The following is an 18,950-nucleotide window of genomic DNA, read 5'->3' on the forward strand; positions in this document are numbered from 1 at the left end:
CAGTCAACTATGCAGACGAATATGAATATACTGATATAAACATTTTGCATCATCTTCCATATAAAAAAGATAGGGCAAGGAATTTTCAAAAGCATGAGATACTCCTGGTTAGTTGTTAGTGTCTTTGATTTCTGTTACGATTATCTATCTATTGCTCCTGATTATTGCAGTGACACAAATACAGCTACTACAAATACATTCAGTTGTTCACAGATAGCTGCTGTGGCTGACAGTCTTTCACTTGAAACTGATAGACAACAGCATACTGCTATATGTCCTTCTTTTAATAAACCACACCACTTAATTAATATACCCACCATAGCATCTGCATTTCATAACCTGAATAAGTGTGTTCCAAGGCTGAGTGTTTCACTCATACCAACCTATTCAGAAAGTGATTTATGGCTACTAAGTTACTCTCATGAGAAACTTAACTCTTAAACATGTACATCAGAAGTCTAAAAGTAAATTAGAAAAAAATAAGCATAGGAAAAAACCCCATCCAACATACAGATTTGCATATTTGTGTTATGTATAGTGCACCAAATTCAACATATTACAATGCAGTGCAGAAATAATCAATACAGTCTATTCCTATAAACACACAATCTCACAAAAATCATGGAATTAATGTTCCGTAATCTTTAGAGATATAATTCACAAGAACTAGATTTGAGAAGATCTCTGGACTAAATCAGAGCTTGGATATTATGCTTTTATTTATTTCAATTAAAACTACAGTTCTCTGTTCAGTCTTTTGAAAACAGCAACCTAAACACCTGAGGTCTTCCATAACCTCATTTTTCTCTGGGGTTTTGTTGTCAATATATGACAAATGTGAATATTTTGATTTTGTAAACTGTTCTTGTATTTTACAGCACTGTCAGTAGCCATATAAGATAAAAGAGGAAGAAAAATCAGACATGAGTAGAGTACTGTAAGTCTAGTTCTGGTTTCCTCCATATTGATATTACAGAATTAAGCTGACTTCACCGTAACATTTTTCCAATGACTAGTTCTGAATTCATGTCTGAATTTGATCCAAAAAATTAAATGTCCATGGTACATGGTATTTAGAATAGATGGACCAAAGTTACAGCAGTACTTTAAAATAGAATGAGAAAACTGTATTTGCCAGCATTTCACATGGAAGAACAGATATCTGCTAAACAAGTTGGAACACCTGGACACGTGGCCTTGGGCCATGCACAGATGGCCTGCTGTAAATCAACAGCTTCAGACATTCTTAGACCTGTTATGCACTCATGGATCAGTTGCACAGCACATGCACAGGGAGGATGACATGTCCTGGATTCACCTAATGCACCCCATGAGCTGGGAAAGGCTGATCTGCCTCTTTGTCCACAAACAAAACAACTGGAGAGACTGCTGCTGCTATGCTATTGTTCAGGATTGCAGATTACCCCAGAAACCAGCAGGGTAGTAGACAACTTGCAGTAATTTACTGGAACACTGTTGAACTAGTTAGTTGGTTTAAAGAAAAGAAGAAGTTGGATTCTACTTATTGTTTTCTAAATTAGTCATTACTGGTCAAGGTCATTCATATTAGTGAGCTCTAATACAGGGTGGACCAAGAGAAAATAAGGACAGATTTATTTGTACAAAATTAGAAAAAATGCAAGAAGGGAAAAAAGTCTGAGATGTAGATAATACGTTAAGAAAAGTATGCAGTTCTGTACTTAATTTGAAAACTGAAAGTAAAAAATTAATAATAAAAGAGGAAGCAGGAAGGAGAAAGGTACAACATGTTTCCTAATCCTTTAGCTTTGCAAATTAATGTTCTGTTTTTCATCACAGTGCATTTTTCTTCCAAAACTTAAGCTGCAGTCTAAGTCAACTGCTGCATGTATTCTAAAAACTTTGATGTTGTTCTGTTCTTAAATATGTAAGCGTTAAATATTTAAAGTACTGAATATGGTCTCATCTCTAACTTTTCTACAGCTCATTTTACATAGTTAAGAAGGCTGACATCATATTGAACTCACAGAAGTGGCCAAATCTTCACTGTCCTCTTGCTTAATTTATTCCCCTGATGTTCTGATAGAAATACCTTATCAGGAAAGTGGCTACTCTCAGAAATGAGGCAATAAAATCAGGGCAATTTCAATTTTTCTATAATGGCTTTAAACATGCTGCAAAATGCCTGAACTTGCTTTGATAATACAATTATTTTGATAATACACTTGCTTTGTTATACACAGAAATTTTCTGTAAATTCGATGAAATGGTAAAGACAATCATTCTGAGCCAAACACCCAGGTATTTTAAATAATCAGATATAAAAAAGAATGAAATATAGAACCACTGAGAAAAAGGACTGGAATGGCAGAAAGGAATAATCAAAATCAACAGAATCCACTGTCTTTGGCCAGAGGTTTAGATTAACCTGAAGGAAAAAAACAAATCACTAAGAAAGAAAACATATCACAAGGTAATGTTAGAAGTCAAGCCATTATCATATCCGACATCTCATTTCACACTTTGCCTCAGATGCTCCCTTCTCAGCACAAGACATGGGACAGTATCACTAATGAAGAAGATTCATATGGCATTTTCTGCCAGATGAACTAACACTGAATTTAATTTTTTTTTATAATGGACATGTAACACAAGAGATACTTAAAAAGAAAATACAATGGTTTATAAATGCAGATTAATAATTAAAACTTAGGGCTAATTAAGAAAGACATTAAATCATGTTTGATGATACACAACAATACAAGAAAGAAAAGCACAATAAACTCCAGAGAGTTTGCCAAAGCATGTAAAATGTAGTTGCTCCTTCACTCATTCGTATTTTTTATGAAAATTCAACTAATGCGTAACATTCTATTTTGCATTAGAAATCAACACCAAAAATAATTTAACACTTATGCAAAAATGTTTAACTTCTTTTAATACAAAAAACCTGGGATTAAATAATACATTTATATTGGAGTGTGAGTTTACTTTAGTGACACATGCATCAATATTTACTACTAAAGAAGAACACTGTGCTGAAAACTGTTGGCAACTACTCTGCATCCCAGAGTGCTATAAACTTTGTTTCTTATCACTGCGACTTTAATTTACTTTTATATTGGTATATTTTTGTGTGAATTTTCAACAAAGATGAAAGAGACTCCAGAGTTCATCATATTTCAGTTATGTCATCCACATTCATAGCTCACATGAAAACTTTTCTATCATTTAGTTTATAAAGATTTTACTTACACAAACGGAGTCTTTTAATCCATCTAACTGAGAAATGCTTTCACCTCTTAGAATACTCCAAGACTGATACTTATATCAGGCATACTGCAGGTATGCTTTTACTTGTGCATATCTCTCTCACTCCTGAGGGACACTTGCAAAGTGAAGAACTGACAGATCTTGATCCTGATAAGGTCACAGGGACTTAGCTATATTATAGCTTTGCTTAATCCTCATTGGTTTTGCCTACAGCACAAGGCTGTTTCCCTGACAACACAACAGCAGTTACCACAGTATCCAGAAACACATAGGATGTCCAGGTTTAAGGTATATCCCACCTGAAAATAGATTATTTAATGCTATTTTCTATAGGTCATTGTAAGGAAAAGAATAAAAGCTGTGAAGATCTTCTGTACGCTCTTAATTCTACTGAGCTTGTTACTATTACTTACTTCAAGGACATTCCCTAAGCAGGTTGAACACTTCTGAAACTCAATTCTTGAATTAGTGAGTACATGGACCAAAAGTCACAGTAAGAAGCCATGGAATGTAAGGGAATTACTGAATGTTTATATAAATTCCTACCAAGTGGGAAATACAAAATGAGAGAAAGCAAAAAACCACCACTTGAAAATTTAAAAAGTGGACAATAATGGCTAGCATAGAAAGGGAGGCATTTGGGGTCTAAAGTGAGAAGTTTGGGAACAAGTTTAAAGGTAGATATAGAAATGAGATGGTGAGAAACTACACACTGCAGCAATATTTTACATAAATATATACAGAAGACAGCTATGTTTTTCAGCTCAAAAGAAGGATTTTACAATAATTAAGATAAAGGGTGAAACAAAAGAAAAGAAACATATCAGATCTGTAGCTGAATAAGGAAGCTGTGATTCTAGAAACACTCTTCAGTAACTAATAGAAAAAAAAAAACAAACAACTGAAACTGTAAATCCAGCCAAATAAGTTCTTGTACTTCACCAAAAGCATGCAGTACTACAACACATAGAATAGATCTTATATCAAATTACTTCATTGGTTTAAATTTGTTCAAACAATGTTGACAGGGTAACTTTCTAGTGGCAGATTATTTACCTGGCCATATACAAACTAATTTAATATTAATAAAATACTGTTTGAAATCCTTTCTTGTGTGCACTGGCTAATGTAACAGAAATGCACTATGTGATCATGTGTGTTCTAACCCAACTTGCACCAGGTAAATTCAGTACTAATAACTGTAACTTTATGTAAGAAATGCTCACTGAGAGGTGTCTGAGTGATTTTAGTTGAGATGAAGTGAGATTGAAGAAAGGAAAGCAGCAGATAGTAGCTTGACCTCATGGTTAATGGAGGAATGTCTGAGCCTGAGTCAGGCATTGCAATGGACTTTCCAGTAAAAAACAATTAGAAGACAAGGATTTAATCAATTGACAAGACAGCAGTTTGTTTCTAAGCAACACAGGTCACCAAGAATACATCACTCCACTCATATAATTGTTTTCCTATTGAATATGGTTATACATCAGTTTTCAATTTTCCTTTTCAAATACCTCAAGTGTACAAGCTTAGATGACAAAAAAGATCAGGTTAGCACAACTATGAAGACAATTTCCCATGACACTGACCTTCCATCTTCAGGAACAGTGGCTTAAAATGTAAAGAAAATTATTGTGTGATTTGGGAGGTCTTTCTGGCTTTGCTTAGTTTGGTTTTTAAACTCCCAGCAAACAGTGATGAAGAGTTCATCTGACTGGCCCACATTGGTCAATTTAGCCCTGGGAAGTTGGAAAAACTATAAATTCTATTACTTTCAGAAAAAAAGCAGAATGTATAATTTGACTTATTTTCCTACAGACGACATCCTAAATAAATAAATAAATAAATAAATAATAAAGTAAACCAGATTGAAAGAATGCAATAAGGGAGACATCATCAATTTCCTTAGATGCTAAGATAGTACAGTGATCAGCAAGATGTAGTAGATGTAGTAGCACAACCACAGTTAAACAAAGTAAGAGCATTTGTTGTACACTCTTTGTACTTTAGTCTCCTCATGGTTTGTGTTGTTGAGTAAACTTGTGAAAAGTTATTTTTAATAAAATAATGTTTATGCAAAATTGTTAGTAATTATTTGCTCATTTCAGTTCTGAGAAAGCTGTTATTTACACAGGTGACTGAACCACACAAAATGTACACATTGAAAATACATTGAAAATACATTGAAAAGAAACTAAGGGGCTTTTGGAAAATGACAGACTGTTTAAATTATTTTTTAAAAGAGTGTTCAGTCTGTAAAGACTACAAGCAGCTTGCATTATCAATTCTCTGTGAAATCACTGTTATAAAATATTTTACACATTTTAAAAATAATGTTAATGCACAACCGAACCATTAATTAGATATTTTAAACCTTAATGATGAAGGAGTTTCATCTAGGAGTTAGACTTTTACAAGAAATACAACCACATTTAGAAGGACAGCTGATGTTATTAGACAAAGTACTTACAGCAAACACCCAGCATCAATTCTTAGCAACTTTGAAACAAGTGACAGTTGCAAACACGGTTGTGCTGACATCATGTATTTTATGTCTGTATAAAAGAAAAGAATAGGACTGTAGTTAGGAAAGGAAGCTAATTTTCACAACTACCTTAAAATTTAATTAATTACTTAATTTTTGTAAGTACCTTTTCAGCTGCAAAACACAGAAAGAAATAACTACAAATACTTAAAAAACAATAATGACTGATATGACAAATCTAAACTTAAAATTCTTTTAAAAGAATTACTAGTGAATAAACAACAAAGATTTCAAGTTCATTCCTTTTGGAGGAATACTGGGCAAGATAAAATCAAAGTTAAAAGGATATAAGGCTTTCTGCAACAGAAGAAGGAATAAGAAATAGGAAAAGACACTGATCAAAAAGAACACAAGCACACTCAAGGTTAGTTCATGACTAAAACCAAGATTCTCACATGGTAGCTCATGCTTACACCCACTGTAGAGGAACCCTGAGTCCTTATGTTCCTACAAGTCATGTAAGAATGAAGATAGAAATTATGTTAAAATATATTTGTACTAATGTATGGAAAACAACCAAAGCTACACTAATAATCAGGTTCCAAATGAATAACATATTGATCACAATTGATATTTTATTACATGCTGGGGCCCTCCTCCCCTTGCCATGTAGCCCTGGGAGAGGGGCCCTGAGGGCACGGACACACGGGGTTTCCCTGCCCCTGGTCAGCCTCGTTCCCCATTGGTTGTTTTGTGTTCCCCTGCGTGGGCAAGGACCCTCGGGTTCCGTGATTGCCTCAGTTCCACGGCAGATCCCGGCCATGCGGCTGGAAAAATAAACATCTCTGAAACACTATCAGGAATCAGTCCATATGTATTCCTTTTCCACAGGCCTCGTTGACTGATACGCGTGTTGCAGTTTCCCCACTGTGATAATTACAGTGAGGACTTCAGTGAATGGCTTTTCTAGGACATACGGAGGTAACACGGCTTGTCAGTTAACTGGGAATCATTAGAACTATGAACATTTCCTTCAAATACAGGCTACTCAGGATTCCAAGTTCCCACTTCTTGTTCTTAAACAACTTACTTATTTCTTCACTTTTGCAGAGTGGGTTCTACCAATCTAGGTAGCCAAGAAACTCCTCTAAAATTTTATTACCTATATCCTTAAGTTACTATGGATGTATGTTAATCATACTGTAGCACAGATAAGTTGAAAGATTTGCAAGACAGATTGTGTGCTAATACTGTGTTAACACGGATACTGAACTGAAACTTGTCAGACCTTTCTGATTCATACAGAGAATTAAATATTTCTTTTCTTTTAAGTTCTCTGCTATCTCCCCATATTCTCTATAACTTATATATCAGAATTTGTTGATCTCTTTCCTATGAGATCACTTCTTTTCCTGGATACACTAGTGAATAGATCCTTCCAGACCATTTGGACTGAAACACTGAAATATTATTTTAACAGCTACAAAAGAATTAAATTATTTAAACCACACAACAAGATTATAGAACTTCAGCCAGTAAGAAAATTTACTTTCTAAATGCTCAAAACATTGTAAAAGCACACAGTAACAATGCAAAGAAAGTAGTAATAAGCAGTCTCACATACCTCAGGGTTAGGTCAGCTGGAGTAATTTGTGAAAGTATTACAAGTCTAATTAACAGTTTTAGCTGAAAAAGTAATGAAGTAAGGCTTCAATTTATATTTTTTTTCAAAACATCTTTTATGTCTTTTAACATCTTTTATGTCTACTTCAATTAATCCAATCTACTTTCAATAAATTAACTTCAATTTTAAAATTAAATTAAAATTTTTGCCATGATTTTTAAAGAATTTAATCAAAACAAAGCATTATTAAATATACAGAAAATCATATCTTTTCATTGTCTACAAAGGAAAAAAACAGAGACAAAATGTTTAAATAACTTACATCATGTAGCACAGCTGGGGGCCTGGGCAGGAGAAGGATTTGTTTCACAATTCTTGTTTCAAAATCTCTGTATTCTTTCAGGCTCCTTTTCCTGAAAGGAAAGTTAAGCACAGGTTAAAAAGGGACCACTAGACACAGACACTAAAATCAGACATAAAATTTTCTGTTTCCTAAAAAGCAATGTAGCTTTCAGCATTAGAGAATGTAATCTTTAATGCGATGACGACAGATTTTTCTTTTTGTCATACTTAACGATGCCTTTTCAAGTGTGCTGAGGTAATTATCAGACAAAATAGCAAACCAAAACAACCTAAATTGCCAGCATTTCCATGTATCTGTCATAAAAGTTTTCAATCACTGCAGTTCCAATTTCAATTTTTCTATTATAATTACTGTTCATTACAGCACCTACTTGAAGACATACAGGAAATCTGCACTAATCTTAACTGTTTTACAGTAGTAATTCATGTTTAACTACCTGCTTGTCTATGTATTTGTTGTTTATACTTTTCCTACAAGAGAATATTTTTTGGATTGCAGAGTTAGAAAGGCATGGCATAATTTGCCCCTTTTCAACAAAGGAATGAAGTTGATTTTGTGGTCAGTACGTCATACAAGGAAGCATGGACATACAATGATATTTTTGACTCACCTTTCTCCCAGTAGAGTAAGCTTTATAAAACCGGTTTTGTTTTAAAAACAGTCCTAGCAGAGTCTCAAACTCTTCATCAAAGGTATATGCCACTTAGAACTTTTCAAATTTCATCATCCTTCTAGATGCAGATGGAGAAATATAATCTACACAAAGTCTGACAGTCTGTAAAATGTGACAGATCAAGTGATTGTCTCTGGTTGATAAAATTAATCATTTCAGAGAATATTACAAACTCAATGCTAGCAACTGATTAAAACAAAACAAACTAAGACTTTGTGTAGACTTCATTTCTCTATTTGCATTGAGAAGGCTGCTAAAATTTTACAAATTTTAAATGGCATATTCCATTGCTGAAGAGTTAGAGACTCTTCTATAGCTGTTTTTAAAAGAAAATATTGTTTATACAGTGAATATATTTCAACATAGGGCAGAAGATCTATTACATTTTCCTTTTAAGAAAAGAGGAAGTTTAAACAGTATTAAACATTTTGTATCTTTTTTTCACTTTCAGAATTAAATAACACAATGAACTCCATGCCAGAAAATTTCTTCTAGTAATTTCAGTGCTGCTAACTTAAAAGCCAAATAGGTTATATTGAAGTTATTAATTACACAGTACTCAATTTTTAGAAAGAACAGGAATGTAGTGTTAAATGACCAGAAGTTATGTTAAAGATCTCCTAATGAAAAATAGAAGCCCATACGAATGACTAAAAAAACCCCAAAACAACCAATCCACAAACAGTTTTTTCTATTTTGCTGTGTACCGACTGATTTTTTGCAATCTTGATCTTCTTACTGTCTGTAAAATAGTGATAGAACCAGAAAGATGTGAGCTAATATATCTTCCAACAATGTATTTTTTCCTATGTCAGTCTTCTGAAAGAGACTCATCCTTTCCTAAGCAGAGGGATAAATATATTTACAACCAATCAGTAGCCATCTCATCCATAAGATGCTGGGTGGGCCTAAAGGCAAGATACATGGTGATAAAGAATATGATGTAGTAAGAAATACAGGATTCTCAACATGAGGAAAAAATTAAATTTTAATGATAGTTAAGAAAAAGAAACTCTGGTTACTTGCACAAGTTAATCACAATAAGTATCATAAGGAAGCATTATTTTCAAGTTTGCTTTGCCTAGGCTGTTCTATTTCAATCTCCACAATAATACAAATCTGTCTCTTACATTCCTTTCTGTCATCACACCTCAGTTATTGTTGTCTATTCCTTTCACTCTGACTAGAAACCTACATTCTTCCAAATTCTGTCAGTACTGCCATCCCCTTAAACCAAGTGACTGTCTATCATGCCGTAGCTTCCTTGCTGTTTCTTGTCCCATGCATGGCTCCCAACCCTATGCTCCCCATTCACTTCATTCTTAAACTCATCATCTCCATTACATGGAACCTGTTTTTGAGACAGAAATGCTATGCTTTTAATGGAAAGTGGCTTAACTTTTACTTTTTTAATATAAAGTGGCAGGATACCTCCCCCATCGTCTATTTCATATATGCAATACATATACTATACTCTTGCAGTACAAGTCCTTTTCATATTATTTCTTCTTTATTTAGCAGTAAGAAGAGGTTCAGTTCAGTTTTCAGCAGACCTGAATTTTGCAAAGGTTTGTAGCAAAGTTCAACTCAACAAAACTGCACTTCCAGAAGAGTTGGCTTCCCTTTCATCAGGATCATTTTACTGGAATTAGCACTCACTGTCTTGGAGAAGATACATTAATGGAAAAAAACCAAAGAAGGAAAAAATGAACAAGCTGCTCCTTAGATCTCTTTCTGTGAAAGGTACAAAATTGCATATTTGCCATCCCTGGTTGGAACAAAAAAAAATTAGTAATTTATCATATCAGCTGGCTAGAACATACCTTGGGACTTTTGTTCCCTGAGGAAAGAAAATTCTAATTCAATCTGCTTCAAGACTGATCACATTAGTTAAGCCATGTCATTGTGATGGCTAGCAGCCAAATTTCTATCCCAATCATACAATCTTGGAATTGTAATGATGATGGATCTGTAATTCACCCACAAACTATTTACCTATTGTGATAATTATGAATGCAAATAATACTATCTGCAAAGATAGAGATACATAGTTTTTCTCACTACTGTCTCAAAGATCGGAGAAGATAATTCAGTGGCCAACAAATAATCAAAGATTGTGTGATTACATGTGTAAAACTTTTGATAACTCTGCCCAGTGCAGAAAACTTCTCCTGCATATTTCAATTGGCAGACTAACAGTGATGAGGAAAAGGTGCAGCTGTTTTTTTCACAAACAAATCTATAATTAAATGCAATTGAGGATTTAAATTAACATGACTTAGTTCTAATATTAACTGCCACAAAGCCTTAGCCCAAGTAATGTCTGGAGAGCAATTGGCATTATCTACAGATCACTATTGATGTGATTAATGTATCAATAATACTTGTATTAATATTGCTGGAGAGGATTAGTTAAATGATACAATTGTTTCATGTTCCATATTTGGTTCTGTTGTTACTGCAAGTAGAATTAAATAAAGCAAAAAGAAAGTGACTAATTTAGGAAAAAAGCTATGGTTATAGAAAGTAAACCTCATATGTAACATAAAAAGTGCATCACATATACCAAAATCACTGTTGATTTTACATACACTGCTTCAGCTTTCAGTGTTCATCATATAGATCATACTCCAAAAATGCTCCTAAGTCTTAAGAGGCAGCTGCCTAGAACATGGTCCACTCACATATTGATACATCTGTTCAAAATCAAGACCAAATACTTCATGGATTGAGATTGTTGTCATGATGCTCTCCAACTTGTTTTTGACTCCAGAATTACAAACATAACTTCTTCAGATTCTAAGAACAAATTCTGACTCATCACATATGGGGGACAGTCTGAGGTACAGCAGCAAAACTCCTCTTACCAGTCTATACTTTATTCATGCCAGACCTGGCTACTGATGCTATTTAACCAGCTATGAAAAAGTCAGTCTTAATCCTGATCACGATTTGCACTTTAACTCACCTTATAGGCAACCAAGTGCTCTATAAATAAAACATCACTCAAAGCCATTTAGATCTGACCATTAGAATACAAAATCACCATCTACTTTGTTCATGCGAATAAGGAGTAAAGGGAGTCAATAGAAACTCATTGTATTGACTTGTATTTCTGTATCCAATTATTTATCTAGTCATTCTAGACTGCATGGCTGTGTTTGTCTGACAGGAATATTACTTCCAGTGATTGGGGGAGGGTGTGCATGGAGGGCAGGAAATACATTTTACTCAGTGTTTAAGACATACTACTACTGCTTTTCATGTTCCTCAGAGGCTAACCCAGTAGTCTTACAGGTATACTATTCACTATTAATTTAGAAAATCATCACTTTTTATGGCTGTGTCTGCATCAAGTTTTCCCTTGATTTAAAAATCATATACCTCACTTTAGGAAGAAGTAATTAATAGACAGCACATAATCTCTTAGAGCAGGTTGTTCTCCTCATACACAGTTAAATTACACAGTACCAAGTCTTTCTCGTACCAGCTTAATAGCTTAAAATATTTAGAAGACAGTAGAAGCCATTATTTCTTTCCCAACATCAATAGAGTATTATTAAAAAAACTCTGAACTAGTTGGAAAATAAGCAGATTCTTATGCCAGTTCAAAATTAATTTTCCCTTTCCAATATTATTGTTCTTTCCTCTTTTGACAGTGACTACTGCTAAAATGAAGTTAAAGATTTTCTCCCAGGGCCAAGAAAAGTAATTGCAAGTTGCATGTCATTCCCATTTTCATTTCTTTAAATGTATCTTTTTAAGGATGTCTTATGCAGGAAGCAAAAAACATTGAATAAGCGTGATGGTGCATTCTCCCCCCTCCCTGCCCCCTGGGCTGCACTGTGATCTCAGAAATGCTCATTAGGTCTCAGCCTTGACAAACAGCACCTGGACTAAGCTCTTGAGCTTATTAGAAATACTGTCTGCTCCCAGTAACTTGTGCTGTCTAGCACAAACCACTTTAGAAACTTATTTTTCTTGCCTGAATAACAACTTAAGTCAAAAAACGTTTTTGTCACTGAAGTTACTAACCTGAATTGTGGCCAAGATGGAAGATTATTAGGACTTAAGCCAATTCTTTTGTGACCGTAGATACAGTGGTCCTAAGCATACCCTTTCTTTCAGAAGGAATTTCTTCTCAGAATGGATTGTTTGACTGGAATTCATTAGATTGAACTGTCCAGGGAGGTAGTGGAGTCACTATCCCTGAAGCTGTTCAAGAAACAACTGGACATGGCACTCAGTGCCATGGTCTAGTAGACAAGGTCGTGATCAGTCAGAGGTTGAACTTGATGATCTTAGATCTTTTGCAACCTCATAAATGATTCTCAGCTCTCCTGGCCTGCAGTGGTCTGCTATCGCATCTTCCTCTGAGTGGAGCACCTCTCAGCAAGTTTGCTGTACTCGGAGGACCAGTAAACAATGACAATGGATCCTGGGCTGATACCCCCACTCCTCAAGGCCCAGCCCTTCACCTCTTGAGAAGATGCAAAAGTACCCAATGTGAGTATTTCCCTGACCTTGAGGGAAGTTTTTCGCAAGTGATTACCTTGTACATACACCTTCAGGTCTGCGTGTGTGCAAGTGGGAATAAGCTAAAGCAGAGGTACTATGAATGTTGCTCTCTTAGATTGTTAAGTAATTTAGATTTGTAAGTTAGATCTGAGGTGAATTATTGTTATGCTTACAGTAAATTCTATAGAATCTTTTGACAGATTGTTTAAATATCTAGTAAGTGTGCTGTTAGGTTTAAGTGCTGTTAAAACCTTTAGGCCTAAACCATTGGTCAAGTCTGGGCCAAGTGGTTTAGTCAAAATCTTGTGAGTCTATAGGAGTGTCTCCCTTACTCATTTTTATCCTCAATCTTTTCCTATCCCTTTTTCCATTCCCAGCTTACATGTAGATGATTTTTGGTTAGTTTTAGGTTGATTGATTTTAGGTTCTAGTTCAATTTTTCCTGTGTGTGCTTTAATCATCGAGTAAGTAGAATGAACCTTGCCAACGAACTTTGTTACACTTTCACTTAAATATTAAATCTGCTTGGGACACCAGGCGATTTGCTGGCGATTCTTTGAGTGACATAAAATACTCATTTGTGACAGCAAATTGTCAATGGTGAGCATTTTCTCACAACACTAAGCTACAGATTTATAAAGAGACAGCTTCACATAAAATGTGTAATACTATGTATGTTTACACGAGTTATATATGCTTACATAGACACAGATACATATATACATAAAAATAGATATATTCACTGAGATTTATTCTGAAATACTGAAAACATTTACACATGTGATCTACCAATGTTAAAAAAATCCCACCATGACGTAAACATGCATTTGCCTTTATAATCACATCATCTGCTTCCAAAATTTAATGGTATGTGTGCAAAAAAGCTCATACTCTTGAAAAAAAATGGAGAATTCACGAACTTTCCATTTCAGAAAAGCAAACAAAAAGCAACCAAGAAAAAACACACCAAAAATATATAAAACCATATCTATTCATAATAATATTTAATTTAGCACTTCGTCTGAAAACATTCAAAGGAAATTAAGAAACTAAGACATATTTAAAAAGTAACTTAACAGCAAAAGCACAGGTAAAATTTTAAAGGCTGTATAAGGTAAAAATACTCTTTTAGACTGACCAAAATAGGATCCAAGTGAGAAATATATAATACACAAAAAGTAACAGGAGAGAACTAGACTGATGATTCTCTTATAGCTTAACTTCTTTTATGAAAACATCTTACAGTCTAACTTAAAATGAAAGAATACAGCTTTAAAAGATGGTAACACCATATCCACTTCGAATGACGTAAAAATTCAATTGCAGGTGGCTGCAACTAGATGGTCTTTAAGGTCCCTTCCAACCCAAACCGTTCTATGGTTCTAGGAAATTGTAACAAACAAACTAGGCTTTAGACCAATGAAAAGGCTGCTTGGCAAGACCACCAAAGCTGCACAGTTTAGGCAACAACAAATATATGGTCTTCGTCTGCTACAAGTGCTAGTTTAAGCTGTTGTGATTTCAGAGATTGTCCCTCAGCTAAAAGATAGACTGCACCCTATTTTTGTAGGGACAATAAAATGAATGGATAGTTCAGTATCCAACTGTGCATAGCACACTGAGAATTAATCCCAAGTTACATCAACTGGTGAGCTGCTACAGATAAAACATGTTTAAAGTCTAATGCTAAACTAAAAAAGAAACAACAAATTAGAAAATATGGTTTGACCTTCACCTCACACATGTTCTCAGGCATCAGCATCTTCTGTATTTAACTCCTATCATAAATAGATTTCTGAGTCACAGCAATGCAATAAACAGTAATTACTAGCAATAACTATAAATTACAATGTATAATTTTCTACTTCATTTAAACATATAATCTCCTATGCAAACCACAAAAAGACCACACCTGTCACAAATGAGATCCAGCATATTGATCATAATGTCAAGTCAGACTAGTTCCTAATGATTTAACAGCTGGCATTTTGTTGCAAGGACTACTGTTTTGTGTCATACCATTTGATTTTCTTTTCTTTAAAAACTGAGCATGAAATGGATTAAATAACAAACAATCTCCTGAATTAGGGGAAAAAAACCCCACAATTCAAAAAGTCAGAATTTCATATTATACTTGATTTTAAATTTTAATAAAAAAAAAATAAATTGTATAAGAACAAAAATAAAACTGTTCACATATATGAAAAAAATTTCCCAAGTTTACAACTTGACTGAAAGCAAATCTTCATATTCAGTGTTACAGTACTCTAGCCAAAATATTAGAAGAAAATAGAAATACTTTAAGTAGATTACACTGTATCTCAACAATCAATTACTATATATCTGTTCTGCGCAGAAGCCGTAACAGTATAAACAGGTATCTTACTGGGGCACGAAAAACATGGTCACTTTAAGCCTCTAAGTCTGTGTGACTGGGATATAGGTATAGCAAATACGGTCATTTTTCCATTAAAATACCTCATCATGAAGTCTTTCTTAGATTTTTAGGTTAGTGTCAGTTTAAGGACTGAGCAAGGAAATATATCAACGTTCTCTAGCTAAACAAATAGACCTCACTTCCTTTAATTCTCTTTTCTCTCTCAATACACTTTATTTTCTTATTGCTTATGAATGGACTCTGAACTAAAGGGCCTGTTTTTCATCTATTTTATTATTCTTCTGGGTTTTTTTCACACAGTTTCACACCTAAGATTGTAGTGAAAATGGTGATTTTTTTTCCCCAAAGAGAATTAATCAGAACCTCTTCCTCCAATTTGCTCACATTCAGGGTTACTAGTCACTGCTTACATTCTCTGGGAAAGAGGCATTCCTATTCTGTGAGGCACGTCCTATCCAGAAAAACTGCTTTAATGAGAATTGCTTCATTAGTGGTGGTGTAATCTCTGTCTAGAACTTGATTATCAATGATTTTATCTTACTGCTTTACATACTTGCTGCCTTGAAGCTGTTGAAATGTTTCCAAGCTTTCAGCGTGCCAGCAATACAGAATGCATGTGTTTCATATTACATAATGAACGTGCTTATCATACATTGGTCGTTTTTGAGAACACCGTGATAAATCCAGGTCCACTAAGCCACTTGCTAGCAAATTTCTGTTTACCTTAACAAAATTGTAACTGCGATATACCTGCATTTTTAAGTTATGAAAATACAAAATTGTAAGCATGGCATTTTAGAGCCTTAAGCTCAACTTCTTTGATCACCAGTTACACTTTACACATAATATTTTCCCTGTAAGTATTTTTTTTCCTACTACCGTAGATCAGCAGATTGCTAAAAAGCTGCTGATAGGATTTGCTACTGTCTGTAATTGTAGGGTAAAATTATTTCTCCTAAACTCACACATTGCCTTCTTTCTTTTGTGGAGGTATCCTATATATTCAGATTAGGACTTACATTGCCAAGATCTGATGTAAAACTCATTCTAACATCACAGAATCACAGAAACCTCAGGGTTGGAAGAGACTTTCAAGATTATTCAGTCCAACTGTTAACAGAGTACCGCCATTATCACCCCAAGTGCCATATCCAGGTGCCTCTAATATGGAGCCCTTGTGGAAAATAAGTGACTTTTACAGACCGATTAAGATATATAAGAATTTTTGGTCTTCTAGTATTTCAGAAACATTAAATACAGAAGAAAAGAAATGGAATCTCAACTGAGTAAAGTGGAAAAAAATCCTCTCTTCAGTGAGAAAATAGACAATTTACAAAGATGAGGGATAGCAGGAAGAAATGCAAACAATAAGCAGGCTTTGCCTAAGAGAAAACAAGAATAAATCTTGTAGAAATAAAGCTAGTATGCTTCCTGAGTACTTACATCAGTAAAAATTATAGTAACATCAGTTGATGATGAGGAAGTCAGGATCATAAGAGAAGCAGAGGCTGGGGAAATACTACTAAGATTCAGCTAGGGCCTGAAATGGAGCTTCTGTAGGAAGGACAGTGGGTTTTCTACTATTTTTATTTTTAGCAATTTTGCACTTTCACACCACAGGGCTTGAATTAGTACTTCATTTATTTCTGAATACTATTCCAGAGAACTACAATTACAGCATTAAGAATGTAAACAGAATGTATGTGGAATATACACTACACCCGATTATCTAAAACATAAGGGTAAATAAGGCTTGCAAAAGGAATAATATGGTGTAGTATCTATGGTTGTCTTAAGAACTTCTTGATCCATACAAGGACAATGCATGCAAAAGAAAAAATTAAATAATTTAGATTTTTGCTCTCTCTCTCTCTCTCTCCCCATTTCTCCCTTTTAATGCTTTATGCTTCAACTCTGACAATGAGCTTAGAAACGGAGACAAGTCCTTCAACTACACGAAAATAACCCAAATTCCAAATGGTGACAAGACAGGAGCCAGACAGGGTCAACATCTCATTGTGGATGAAGAGGACAACTGTAACTTTCTCACCAGGGTAACTGGGAAGCAGCAATGTCTTGTGATAGGATTAATTTTCAAAAAAGTAAAATATGGATCACCAGTACAAGTCAGCATAAATTTCTAAATGGTCTGCTTAAAGGTTATGGCCACTGTACCTCAGCCCAGACCATTACACAGTGAGTGGACAAGTGAACTCTCAATAGATTAATGGAATTCTCTAAGAATTTCTGCTAAGCATTATCATTCATCTTATGTCTCTATCATATGTATTTTACTGATTATGACTGGACTTGGATTAAAACCAAAATGTCCCTCAACTCCAAACAGTTTCCTCCTTTAAATAAATACTTCCAAATATCTGTTGCTAAGCCAAACTGTAATTGCAGTTAACGAACTCCTTACACAGATTTGACATCTCCATTATTTAGTAATTACATCATTTATTCCATTATTTGTCCTGAATTTCCTGTAGTTTATCACATTGCAAAACATGCGGGTTTTTTCTGCTTGTTAAAATCCACATTACAATTTATGGCATCATAAACCATGGCTGAACCACACCTGCATACTGAAAACACACTAAGGGATCCTCCCTGAAAATGAATGATCAACAATAAAGTCTTCTTCCCTGTTGAGGATATGTTCATCACAGAGAAAACAAAAGCTATCAAGACAAAGGGGGAAAAACTAACCATATTTAAAAGTTTCTGTTGTGTAATTCAGACATAGAGTATAATAAATTACAAGGTTCAACAAAACCAGAAGTAACAATTACTGAAAAACTACTTCTAGCAGAGGCTGTTCTACATGCTGACGTCATACACAGGATGGAAATATCTACTTAAATCTTACAAAAAGACTGGAAGTAGTAGCTCACAAAAACAGAAGTGAAGGGGACAAAAGAAACAAATTATCTAAGTATCAAAAACTCCCACGAGGAAAACAATTTTACTTCCTCTACTTCAAAGATATTTAATAAAAAGAGATATTTAATAAAAATGCTATAGTCATTCTCTTCATTTTGCACAAACAAATCCAAAAGATGCATAGCACTGGACAACAGAAAATAATAGAATAAAGTATTTCAGTTAGAAGGGATCAACAAAATGTTTAAAGAAGTTGTATTTCTATAGTTATTTGAATTTGAATAATGTCATGATGGAAGAAAAACATCATTAAAACAATGAATTACATTTAAAATTCAGGGGGAAAAAGTGATTATTTTATTTTATTTTTTATTGCAATAAGTAACTATGGGAAAGAAACTAACTGCAGCAGTAAGAAAGCAATCACTACTTTTTTCTTTATTTATCATTTGAAACACTGAACACGGCGTTTGTAAAAGAGCTTTCAAAATCATGGTATGTTTTAAAAAAAAAAAATTAAAAGCATATACACATGTGCTTGCATACACATACATAATCTATACCTAAATTACATTACGAATCCTCATTTATTTTCATTTTAGTTATATTTGACATTCTATATCTGGTTCTTCTCTTACCATGGAACCCAAACTGTTAAAAACACTCATTAAAAAGGATTGTTGAACACAGGTTCCCTAGGCAGCTAATCACAAGCAGCAGCTGTGTAATTCCATAAACAGAATTATGTGC

At 34.3% G+C, this 18,950-nt stretch overlaps 1 protein-coding gene across 1 annotated transcript in view; it reads right to left on the reverse strand.

Annotated features, from left to right (window-relative positions):
- The window catches only part of PRLR (prolactin receptor), a 162,170-nt gene that overhangs the window by 133,990 nt on the left and 9,230 nt on the right, over positions 1-18,950 (reverse strand). The window contains exons 3-5 of the mRNA XM_069002067.1: positions 7,684-7,774; positions 7,362-7,423; positions 5,723-5,807 (exon numbers count right to left, since the gene is read on the reverse strand). The gene's annotated coding sequence lies outside the window, so the exon portion shown is untranslated. The remainder of the gene's footprint in view (positions 1-5,722; positions 5,808-7,361; positions 7,424-7,683; positions 7,775-18,950) is intronic.

The sequence above is a fragment of the Aphelocoma coerulescens genome, assembly GCF_041296385.1.
Source record: "Aphelocoma coerulescens isolate FSJ_1873_10779 chromosome Z unlocalized genomic scaffold, UR_Acoe_1.0 ChrZ, whole genome shotgun sequence".
Taxonomy (NCBI): domain Eukaryota; kingdom Metazoa; phylum Chordata; class Aves; order Passeriformes; family Corvidae; genus Aphelocoma; species Aphelocoma coerulescens.